Source organism: Mobula hypostoma, chromosome 23, assembly GCF_963921235.1.
Source record: "Mobula hypostoma chromosome 23, sMobHyp1.1, whole genome shotgun sequence".
NCBI lineage: Eukaryota > Metazoa > Chordata > Chondrichthyes > Myliobatiformes > Myliobatidae > Mobula > Mobula hypostoma.
Genome location: NC_086119.1, coordinates 56,834,733 through 56,846,793, shown reverse-complemented (window position 1 = coordinate 56,846,793; position 12,061 = coordinate 56,834,733).

Genomic DNA, 12,061 nt, shown 5'->3' with positions numbered 1-12,061 from the left:
AACAATCACTTGACTCTGGCATGGTCCTGGAGGACTGGAAGATTGCAAATGTCACTCCACTCTTTAAGAAAGGAGGAAGGCAAAAAAAAGGAAATTATAGACCAGTTAGCCTAACCTCAGTGGCTGAGAAAGTGTTGGAGTCCATTATTAAGGATGAGGTATCGGGGTACTTGGAGAATAATGATGAAATAAGTCAAAGTCAGCAAATGGAAATCTTGCCTGACAAATCTGTTAGAGTTCTTTGAGGAAGTAACAAGCAGGGTGGACAAAGGAGAGGCAGTGGATGTCATTTATTTGGATTTTCAGAAGGCTTTTGATAAGGTGCGACACACGAGGCTGCTTAACAAGATAGAATCCTATGGTGTTACAGGAAAGATACTGGCATGGATCGAGGAATGGCTGACAGGCAGGAGGCAGCGAGTGGGAATGAACGGGGCCTTTTCTGGTTGGCTGCCAGTGACTAGGGTTGCTCCTCAGGGGTCAGTATTGTGACTGCTACTTTTCGCATTGTTTGTCATTGATTTGGATAATGGAATTGATGGCTTTGTGGTGAAGTTTATATTTGATACAAAGGGAAGTAGTTGGTGCTGAGGAAGCAATGCAATTGCAGCAGGACTTAGACAAATTGGAAGAATGGGCAAAAAAGTGGCAGATGGAATACAGTGTTGGGAAATGTATGATAATGCATTTTGGTAAAAGGAACAATAGTGCAGACTATTATCTAAATGGGGAGAAGGTTCAAACATCAGAGGTGCAGAGTTCTCGTGCAAGACTCCCAGAAGGTTAATTTACAGGTTGAGTCTGTGGTAAAGAAGGCAAATGCAATGTTGGCATTTATTTCAAGGGGAATAGAATATAAAAGCAAGGAGATAATGCTGAGACTTTATAAGACACTAGTCAGGCCACACCTGGAGTATTGTCAACAGTTTGGGGCCCCATATCTCAGAAGAGAGTGCAGAGGAAATTCACAGGAAATAGTCCAAGAATGAAGGGGTTAACATATGAGGAGCATTTGACAGCTTTGGTGCTCACTGGAATTTAGAAGAAAGCGGGGGAATTTCATTGAAACCTACCAAATGTTGAAAGGACTAGATAGGGTGGATGTGGAAAGGACTTTTTTATTGTGGGGTATCCAGAACTAGAGGGCATACCCTCATAATTGAGGGGCATCCTTTTAGATGAGAGGTAATGAGGAATTTTTTTGCCAGAGAGTAGTGAATCTGTGGAATGCTCTGCCACAGACTGTGGTGGAGGCCAAGTCCATGGGTATATTTAAAGTGGAGGTTGATCATTTCCTGATCGGTCAGGGCATCAACCAAAAGGTGAGAAGGCAGGTGTATGGGGTTGAGTGGGATCTGGGATCGGCCATGGTGGAATGGTAAGCAGAGTTGATGGGCTGAATGGCCTAATTCTGCTCCTTTCTGTTATGGTCTAAGTGGAACCAACTGCAGCATCCAACAATCCACTTTAAGGAGTTGGAAGCAGAACTGGGTAAACTCCAGATCATTCAGGAGGCTGAAAGAGTGATGGTTGAAACAGACAGAGAGGTAGTTACACCCAAGGTGCAGGACACAGGAGACTGGGTGACAGTCAGGAAGGGGAAAGGGGTTAAGGAGCTAGTGCAGAGTGTCCCTGTGGCCATCCCCCACGACAATAGGTACATCACTGGATACTGCTGGGGTGGTTGACCTGACAGTAGAATGTCTCAGTGGTCACGTCTCTGGCACTAAGTCTGGTTCTGTGACTCAGAAGGGAAAGTGGGAGTGGAGAGGCGTGTTGTGGTGACGGGGGATTTGTTAGTGAGGGGAGTGGACAGGAGATTTTATGGATATGAATAATATTCCCACATGGATTGTTGCCTCACGTGAGCAAGGACCCAGGGCATCTCGGATCGAGTCCTCAGCATTCTTCAGTGGGAGTGTGAACAGCCGGAGATTGTGGTCCATGTAGGTACCAATGACACGGGTAGAACGAGTGACGAGGTTCTGCAAAGTGAATTCTGGGAGTTCAGTGCTAAGTTAAAGGGCAGGACCTCCAGGGTTGTGATCTCAGGATTGCTACCTGTGCTGCATTCTAGTGAGGTCAGAACTAGGAAGATAGAAAAAAGTTTAATATTTGGCTAAAGAATTGATGTAGGAGGATGTTATACAGTGTAATATGTGGCTAAGGATTTGGTGTAGGAGGGAGGGCATAAGAGTTTTGGATCATTGGGCTCTCTTCCAGGGAAGGTCGGACCTGTCCAGAAGGGAGAGTTTGCACCTGAACTGGAGGCGGACTAATACCCTAGCAGGAAGTTTGTTAATGCTGCACAGTGGGGTTTAATCTAGAGTTGCAGGGGGATGGGAACCAGAGTGGCAGAACAGTTCGTGGAGAGGTTGTGGAGGCAGATGTTGCTAAGACCTCAAAGTCAGGAATGAAAAGATGGAGCATGGTGCAACGAGTGACCTGAGCTGCCTATATTTCAGTGGAAGAAGTATATAGGAAGGGTGGATAATAGTGCTGGAGATGAGGTTTGCAAACAGAGGCAATGTGTAGTGAGGAGAGATTGTTGATAGGGTAAACTTGCAGTCAACAGGATGAGTTACAACATAAAGGGCAGAGAAAATCATGAAGGGTGAATACAGGACTGAAGGAGTTGTATCTGAATGCACACAGTGTACAGAATAGGGTAGGTGAACTTGCAGCACAGTTACAGATTGGCAGTATGATGTTGCAAACACATGACTGAAAGAAGATTATAGCTGGGGAGGTAATGTCCAAGGATACCCATTGTATCAAATGGATAGGCAGGAATGCAGAGGGGGTGGCATTGCTCTGTTGGTAAAAAAATAAAATAACATTTTTAGAAAGAGGTGACAATCGGTCAGAAGATGTTGAGTCATTATGGATAGAGCTAAGGAACTGCAAGGGTAAAAAGACCCTGATTATAGTCAGACACCCAAACAGTAGTAAGGTTGTGGCCGACAAACTACAATGGGAGATAGAAAATGCTTACCAAAAGGGCAATGTTACAATAGTCATGGGGGATTTTAAATATGCAGGTAGATTGGGAAAATCAGGTTGGTGCTGGATTCCAAAATGGGAAATTTCTAGAAAGCCTGTGAGATGGCTTTTTAGAGCAGCTCGTGGTTGAGCCCCCTAGGGGATCAACTTCTGGACTGGGTGTTGTGCAATGAACCAGAATTGATCAGAGAACTTAAGGTAAAAGAACCCTAAGGGGAAAGTGATAATAATATGATTGAATTCACCCTGAAATTGTCATGGTCCAGATCGGGGTCCCTTTAAATTTACCTTGTTTATGTTACGATCCCTGTTTCCTGTGTCCCTTGACTTTGGTGATTAGATGCAATTAACACTCGGCTGAACCGGTAGTTTATAGTCTCTGGCTTTCAGCCGTTCGGTGCGGGAGCGTCTGCAAAGTCATCTAGGGTACGGTGTGCCGATGTCATCTGGCCGGAGCAAGCCTAGTCTCTGCCGAAGCGAGTGCCGGTAATTTGCCTCTCCTCACCGGAGCAACCTTGTCCAGTTACCTTGCCAAAGCAAGCCTGCTAAATTTCCTCACCAAGGTGGGTCCGTCAGTTAACCCGCCAGAGGGAATCAAGAACCGCTGTCTACTGTTCCTGGCCCGAGTCGAGAGCTCGCCACTACCCGGAGGCTCCAAGTCAAGTCCTGGCTCCGGCGGCATTCAAGCACGAAGTCAAGTCCTGTTCCTGGCAGCTTTCAAGCACTAAGTCAAGTCCTGGTCCTGGCAGTATTCAAGTACCAAGTCAAGTCCTGGCCCTGGCAGCATTCAAGCACCAAGTCAAGTCCTTTCCCTGGCGGCATTCAAGCACCAAGTCAAGTCCTGGCCCTGGCAGCATTCAAGTACCAAGTCAAGTCCTGGCTCCGGTGGCATTCAAGCACCAAGTCCTGGCCCTGGCAGCTTCCCAGTTCTGAGTCGAGTCCTACCCCTTGTCTGAATCCCTTCTCTGCCCCTCTCGCCTCTAGCCCTTGTCTGCAGCCCCCACCTGCACTTCGGTCTAGTTCCATCGCTGGAGCTAGATAGGTACTGTCTGGTGTTCATTCATGTTGGTCTTGTCTTGTCTTGTCCTCACCTCCGTGGGGTAAGTCAGGCCGTCTTGCCGTTGCCCCGCGGAGGGTCATGAGTCCCGGCCCTATGTCCTGTACCCAAGGAGGGGTCCCGGCTCTCTGTTCTGTGTGCGAGTCCCGGCCCTATGTCCTGTACCTAAGGAGGGGTCTCCATGGTCCAGTGTACCTGCTCTCCCGAGATCGAGGCTCTGTTTTCCATGTTCCTCCCCTCCCTGGCCCATGTCATGTCCTTGCCTGGTTCTGGGGTCTGAGCCAGAGGCAAGACCCAGGTATTGGGTCCTTGCCCAGTCTCGGGCTCGGAGTCCATACCCTAGCCTCTTCATGTTGCCTCTAGTTTTGGGATCTGATTCCGAGTCCAAGCCCAGACCCCTAGTCCCAGCCTAGTCGTAGTCGTGAGTCCTTGTCCAGTCGCTACTCCTGCTCCTGCCTTGCTCTCCTGGTATCGAACAATAAACTCAATCTAAGTAACCTCACAAGATGTGTCTTGCATTTGGGTCCACCCTTGCTCCCAATGCCCCGCCATTGTGACAGAAATTTAAGAAGGAGAAGCTAAAGTCAGATGTCTCAGAATTACAGAGGCATGAGAGGAAAGTTGGCCAGAATTGATTGGAAAAGATCACTGTCAGGGATGACGGCAGAGCAGCAATGGCTGGAATTTCTGGAAGCAATTCGGATGGCACAGGATACATACGTACATCCCAAAAAGGAAGAAATATTCTAAAGGCAAGATGACATAGCCATGGCTAACAAGAGAAGTCAAAGTTAACATAAAAGCCAAAAGAGACCAAAAATTAGTGGGAAGTTAGAGGATTGGGACGCTTTCAAAAATCGACAGAAAGAATGCAACTAAAAGAAGTTGTAATGAGGGGCAATGGAATAGTGCGCTGAATAAATGCTTTGCATCAGTCTTCACTACGGAAAACACTAGCAGTATGCTCGAGGTTCCTGGTGTCAGGGATTATGAAGTGCGTGAAGTTACCATTTCTAGAGAGAAGGTTCTTGGGAAACTGAAAGGTCTGAAGGTAGATAATTCACCTGGAGCAGATGATGTACCCCCCCAGGGTTCTGAAAGAGGTGGCTGAGGCGATTGTGGTATTAGTAATGATCGTTCAAGAATCACGAGATTCTGGAATGGTTCTAGAAGACTGGAAAATTGCAAATGACACTCTACACTTCAAGAAGGGAGAGAAGCAGGAGAAAGGAAACTATAGGCCAGTTAGTCTGACATCAGTGGTTGGGAAGATGTTGGACTCAATTATTATGGATGAGTTCTCAGGTACTTGGAGGCACATGATAAAGTAGACCATAGAAAGCATGATTTCCTCAAGGGGAAATCTTTCCTGACAAATCTGTTGGAATTCTTTGACAAAATAACAAGCAGGATAGACAAAGGAGAATCGTTGATGTTGTTTACCTGGATTTTCAGAAGGCCACATGAGGCTGCTTAACAAACTAAGAGCCCATGGCATTACAGGAGAGATTCTGGCATGGATAAAGTAGTGGTTTATTGGCAGGAGGCAAAGAGCATGAATAAAGAGAGCCTTTTCTGGCTGGCTGCCAGTGACTAGTGGTGTTCCACAGGGGTTTGCGTTCCGACAATTCATTTTATGCTGTACGTCAGTGATTTGGATGATTGAGTTGATGGCTTTGTTGCAAAGTTTGCAGACAATATGAACAACACACATCAAAGATGCTGGTGAGCGCAGCAGGCCAGGCAGCATCTCTAGGAAGAGGTACAGTTGACGTTTCAGGCTGAGACCCTTCGTCAGGAGTAACTGAAGGAAGAGTTAGAAACCTCTTACTAGCTCTTCCTTCAGTTAGTCCTGACGAAGAGTCTCGGCCTGAAACGTCGACTGTACCTCTTCCTAGAGATGCTGCCTGGCCTGCTGTGTTCACAAGCAACTTTGATGTGTGTTGCTTGAATTTCCAGCATCTGCAGAATTCCTGTTGTTTGCAGACAATATGAAGATAGGTGAAGGGGCAGATAGTTTTGAGGAAGTAGAAAGGTCACAGAAAGACCTTGATTAGGAGAATGGGCAAAGAAGTGGCTGATGGACTAGTGTTAAGAAGTGTGTGATCATGCAGTTTGGCAGAAGAAATGAAAGGGTTGACTACTTTCTAAATGGAGAGAAAATACAAAAATCTGAGGCGCAAAGGGATTTGGGAGTCCTTGTGCAGGATTACCTAAAGGTTAATTTACACAAACAGAACACTGTGGAACATCAGTGATAGGCTGTAACACACATCAAAGTTGCTGGTGAACGCAGCAGGTGATAGGCTCAGTGATAGGCTGTAGTATTCTTTGTGTAAATTAGTGATAGGCTGCAACGTTCTATGTCAGTGTAAATTTGTGATGGGCTGCAGTGTTCTATGCTTGGTTAAATTAGTGATGGGCTGTGGTGTTTTTTGTTTGTGTAAAATAGTGACTGGTTGCAGTGTTCTACGTTTCTGGAAAATAGTGACAGGTGGAAATGTGATAGATTCATTGAAATTAGTGACAAACTGCAGTATACTACCTTCCTGTAAATTAGTGACAGGCTGCAGTGTTCTGTGTCTGTGTAAATTAGTGATGGGCTGCATTGTTCTTTGTTTGTGTAAATTAGTGACAGGCTGCAGTGTTCTGTGTCTGTGTAAATTAGTGATGGGCTGCATTGTTCTTTGTTTGTGTAAATTAGTGACAGGCTGCAGTGTTCTGTGTCTGTGTAAATTAGTGATGGGCTGCAGTCTTCTATGTCTGTAAATTAGTGACAGGCTGCATTGTTCTTTGTGTTACAAACTGTAATGTTTTAGAAATAAACCAGCAGCAAGAGATTTCACACTGAGTTGGGTTTTAATGTTAAAACCACTATCTTTATTAGTATCTACATATAATATCGTAACTTAACCAAGATAAACAAATGTTAACAGTGTTATATGTATATATGTGTAAATATAGCTCCCAAACTATACTGAGCTTGGGGAAACAAGGCTTAAAGTCTTGAGATGGTAAAGTAGGAAAAGTTCAGTCATCCACAGAATGAATGACAGGAGAGAGATATTTGTAATCCAGGCTGAAATGTAGAGAAAAGGTGGTTACGTCGAATTCCACAGGTAAGCGTAAGTATCGTCGTCGAAGCTCTTGTCCTTCGTTTTGTTCCAAATCCACATACGAGTTATCACTGGAAGTGACTTGTCACAAGGATATTGTCTTCAAGTGATGACCACACAACATACCCAGGCAAGGGTTAACACATAATCTCTTGTTCAGCTAATTTAAATTTTTCTATGTTCTTACGATAGGGGTGTTGTTTAATTGGCTGGGTGTTCCCAACATCAACGTCACGTGATGCAACTGTGGTTCAGTTTGGAACATCAGGAAATAAATTTTTAAACTTCAATATTAATTCAATCATTTGCTGTTGTTGCTGGGGCTGCAAATGGGCTAACTTGTTATCAATGTTTTCTAGAATAGCAGAATTTATTAGTCTGACGGAGACAATGTTTGCTTTAGAATAAACCTCAGACGAGTCAATTAAATCATTCCCAGGGTTGCCAGATTCATTTGTTTCGACAACAACACTCACAGATGGTGCCTGCTCATCAAAATATGGCTTCATCATATTTACATGTACCACCTGTGTTGATTTTCGTCGATCAGGTGCTTTGACTGCAAAATTTATATCATTAACTTGAGATATTATTTCATACGGCTCGTGGAACTTCACCTGAAGTGAGTTTGTCAATATTAGAAATAAAACAAGCACCTTATCTCCCACTTGAAACTTTCTTTCATGAGCCTGTTTGTCAAAATATGCTTTCATCCTGTTCTGAGTTGTTTTTAAGTTTTGTCTGGCTAACTTGCAAACTTTGTACAGCCTGTTCTTAAATTACAAAGCATAGTCCAGCAAATTAACATGCATGTCCTCATTAATCCAATCCACTGTTCCTTTAACAAGGTCAAAGGTCCCCGAACTCTATGACCAAATACAAGTTCAGACAGCCTAAACCCCAGTGATTCCTGTACTGATTCTCTTACTGCAAATAAAAGCAAAGGAACTCCCTCATCCCAATCTTTCTCATTTTCAACACAGTATGTCTTAATCATTGTTTTGAGGGTAGAATGGAATCTCTCTAAAGCCCCTTGTGATTCTGGATGGTACACAGATGATGTAATTTTTTTTGGCTCCCAATTCATAAACTACCTGCTGGAATAATCCAGATGTAAAATTACTTCCTTGATCAGATTGGATTTCTTTAGGCAAACTAATAAACTAAAAAACTTTATGAGAGCCTTGGCCACAGTTTTAGTCTTGATATTTCTGAGAGGTATTGCCTCGGGGAATCTGAATGTCATACACATGATAATTAGCAAATACTGATAACCAGCTTTAGTATTTGGCAATGGGCCAACACAATCCACAATAACTTTGGAAAAGGGTCAGTGACGTCAGTGGTGGGTAAATTGATGGAAAGTATTCTTAGAGATGGTATATATAATTATCTGGACAGACAGGGTCTGATTAGGAACAGTCAACATGGATTTGTGCATGGAAGTTCATGTTTGACAAATCTTATCGAATTTTTTAATGAGGTTACTAGGAAAGTTGACGAGGGTAAAGCGGTGGATGTTGTCTTTTGGACTTCAGTAAGGCCTTTGACAAGATTCCACACGGAAGGTTAGTTAGGAAGATTCCATCGTTAGGTATTAATATCGAAGTAGTAAAATGGATTCAGCAGTGGCTGGATGGGAGATGCCAGAGAGTAGTGGTGGATAACTGTGTGTCAGATTGGAGGCTGGTGTCTAGTGGTGTGCCTTAGGGATCTGTATTGGGTCCAATGTTGTTGGTCATATATATTAATGATCTGGATGATGAGGTGGTAATTGGATTAGTAAGTATGCAGATGATACTAAGATAGGTGGAGTTGTGGATAATGAAGTAGGTTTTCAAAGCTTGCAGAGAGATTTAGGCCAGTTAGAAGAATAGGCTGAAAGATGGCAAATGGAGTTTAATGCTGATAAATGTGAGGTGCTACATTTTGGTAGGACTAATCAAAATAGGACATACATGGTAAATGGCAGGGCTTTGAAGAATGCAGTAGAACAGAGGGATCTAGGAATAATGGTGCATAGTTCCCTGAAGGTGGAATCTCATGTGGATAGAGTGTTGAAGAAAGCTTTTGGTATGCTGCCCTTTGTAAATCAGAGCATTGAGTATAGGAGTTGGGATGTAATGTTGAAATTGTATAAGGCATTGGTAAGGCCAAATTTGGAGTATTGTGTACAGTTCTGGTCATTGAATTATAGGAAAGATGTCAATAAAATTGAGAGAATACAGATGAGGTTTACTAAAATGTTGCCAGGGTTTCATCTCCTAAGTTACAGAGAAAGGTTGAACAAGTTGGGTCTTTATTCTTTGGAGCATAGAAGGTTGAGGGGGGAATTGATAGAGGTATTTAAAATTATGAGGGGGATAGATAGAGTTGACGTGGATAGGCTTTTTCCATTGAGAGTGGGGGAGATTCAAACAAGAGGACATGAGTTGAGAGTTAAAGGGCAAATGTTTAGGGGTAACATGAGGGGGAACTTCTTTACTCAGAGAGTGGTAGCTGTGTGGAACAAGCTTCCAGCAGAAGTGGCTGAGGCAGGTTCGATGTTGTCATTTAAAGTTAAATTGGATAGATATATGGACAGGAAAGGAATGGAGGGTTATGGGCTGAGTGCAGGTCAGTGAGACTAGGTGAGAGTAAGAGTTTGGCACGGACTAGAAGGGTCAAGATGGCCTGTTTCCGTGCTGTAATTGTTATATGGTTCACCGAGTGCAGATATAGGCTGCAGTGGGGCCACTGGAAGAGGTCAAGTCCTGCAAGAGGTCACAACATCTCATAGAAACATAGAAACATAGAAAATAGGTGCAGGAGTAGGCCATTCGGCCCTTTGAGCCTGCACCGCCATTTATTATGATCATGGCTGATCATCCAACTCAGAACCCCGCCCCAGCCTTCCCTCCATACCCCCTGACCCCTGTAGCCACAAGGGCCATATCTAACTCCCTCTTAGACATAGCCAATGAACTGGCCTCAACAGTTTGCTGTGGCAGAGAATTCCACAGATTCACCACTCTCTGTGTGAAGAAGTTTTTCCTAATCTCGGTCCTAAAAGGCTTCCCCTCTATCCTCAAACTGTGACCCCTCGTTCTGGACCTTCCCAACATCGGGAACAATCTTCCCGCATCTAGCCTGTCCAATCCCTTTAGGATCTTATACGTTTCAATCAGATCCCCCCTCAATCTTCTAAATTCCAACGAGTACAAGCCCAGTTCATCCAGTCTTTCTTCATATGAAAAACCTGCCATCCCAGGAATCAATCTGGTGAACCTTCTTTGTACTCCCTCTATGGCAAAGATGTCTTTCCTCAGATTAGGGGACCAAAACTGCACACAATACTCGAGGTGTGGTCTCACCAAGGCCTTGTTCAACTGCAGTAGTACCTCCCTGCTCCTGTACTCGAATCCTCTCGCTATAAATGCCAGCATACCGTTCGCCTTTTTCACCGCCTGCTGTACCTGCATGCCCACTTTCAATGACTGGTGTATAATTACACCCAGGTCTCGTTGCACCTCCCCTTTTCCTAATCGGCCACCATTCAGATAATAATCTGTTTTCCTATTTTTGCCACCAAAGTGGATAACTTCACATTTATCCACATTAAATTGCATCTGCCATGAGTTTGCCCACTCACCCAACCTATCCAAGTCACCCTGCATCCTCTTAGCATCCTCCTCATTGCTAACACTGCCACCCAGCTTCGTGTCATCCGCAAACTTGGAGATGCTGCATTTAATTCCCTCATCCAAGTCATTAATATATATTGTAAACAACTGGGGTCCCAGCACTGAGCCTTGCGGTACCCCACTAGTTACCGCCTGCCATTCTGAAAAGGTCCCGTTTATTCCCACTCTTTGCTTCCTGTCTGCTAACCAATTCTCCACCCACACCAATACCTTACCCCCAATACCGTGTGCTTTAAGTTTGCACACTAATCTCCTGTGTGGGACCTTGTCAAAAGCCTTTTGAAAATCCAAATATACCACATCCACTGGTTCTCCCCTATCCACTCTACTAGTTACATCCTCAAAAAATTCTATGAGATTCGTCAGACATGATTTTCCTTTCACAAATCCATGCTGACTTTGTCCGATCATTTCACCGCTTTCCAAATGTGCTGTTATCACATCCTTGATAACTGACTCCAGCAGTTTCCCCACCACCGACGTTAGGCTAACTGGCCTATAATTCCCCGGTTTCTCTCTCCCTCCTTTTTTAAAAAGTGGGGTTACATTAGCCACCCTCCAATCCTCAGGAAGTAGTCCAGAATCTAACGAGTTTTGAAAAATTATCACTAATGCATCCACTATTTCTTGGGCTACTTCCTTAAGCACTCTAGGATGCAGACCATCTGGCCCTGGGGATTTATCTGCCTTCAATCCCTTCAATTTACCTAACACCACTTCCCTACTAACATGTATTTCACTCAGTTCCTCCATCTCACTGGACCCTCTGTCCCTTACTATTTCTGGAAGATTATTTATGTCCTCCTTAGTGAAGACAGAACCAAAGTAATTATTCAATTGGTCTGCCATGTCCTTGCTCCCCATAATCAATTCACCTGTTTCTGTCTGCAGGGGACCTACATTTGTCTTTACCAGTCTTTTCCTTTTTACATATCTATAAAAGCTTTTACAGTCCGTTTTTATGTTCTCTGCCAGTTTTCTCTCATAATCTTTTTTCCCCTTCCTAATTAAGCCCTTTGTCCTCCTCTGCTGAACTCTGAATTTCTCCCAGTCCTCAGGTGAGCCACTTTCTCTGGCTAATTTGTATGCTACTTCTTTGGAATTGATACTATCCCTAATTTCTCTTGTCAGCCACGGGTGCACTATCTTCCTTGATTTATTCTTTTGCCAAACTGGGATGAACAATTTTTGTAGTTCATCCA